Genomic DNA, 959 nt, shown 5'->3' on the forward strand with positions numbered 1-959 from the left:
ATCAAGGAAGGGTTCTAGAGAAGAAATTTAGGGAAAGCAGAAAGAGCCACAAAAAAAAAGGCAGCAATGTGTCACAATCACTACACACAGACACGAAAAAAAAAACAAGACGTTTTGGTTGCTAGGGCCTGAAGAGAGACAAGGCGAGAATCAGCAATAACGACCCCCAATAAGGGGAAGTAATACTATGTGAATATGCCACAGGTAAGAGAACAACTAAAAGGGTCGTCGAGAGAAACGAGAAGTACCGATCTGAGGTCTTTCTGTAAAGGAAGTCTTTTGGGAGTGCCAAGAAGTCGAATTATATTGTTGAGGGGGTCGTTGCGTAGACACAGGGTGGACCACAGATGCACACGCACGTTCAGTTTCTCGTGTAGATGGATGCAGAGCTAGGTGCACGCAAGGGAGAACAAGGCAAAACAGAAAGAAACGCGTACGTAAACAAAAAAAACTATCAGAGCTATGAAGGAGAAATGCAAGCGAGAAATTAGACGCAGAGAGCGGCAGGGAGCACACAGCCGAGTAGCAAAAAAATGGTTTCGAGCGTCTTGTTTCGTGTTTTCATTCACTTGCTTCTTTCTTTTTTTTGGTTGTTGTTCGTCTTCCTGATGCTGTACAGAGTACTCGATGGCAAAAGAGAGAAAAGGGTGAGAAGAAAATAAGATAAGTTGGTGGACGAAAAAACTGAAGGGGTCACACACAAGGAAAACCTAAAAGGCCAAACACTCAAACCGAGCTAAAGTGCACAGGCGTTTTGTTTTTCTTTTGCTCTTCCCTTTTCTGCACCCCCGTGTGTGATGGTATATATATATATATATATTTCCTTTAGCTGCTTCACGTGGAGGATGCAAAAAAAAAACAAGAAGGAGGGTATTGTGTACACTTTCTTTATTATGATTATGATTATGATTATGATTATTGATTCCTCTCGTGCTCTGGTAAAAGGAACGGAAGATGTG

Source organism: Leishmania panamensis (genome assembly GCF_000755165.1).
Source record: "Leishmania panamensis strain MHOM/PA/94/PSC-1 chromosome 30 sequence".
NCBI classification, from domain to species: Eukaryota; Euglenozoa; class Kinetoplastea; order Trypanosomatida; family Trypanosomatidae; genus Leishmania; species Leishmania panamensis.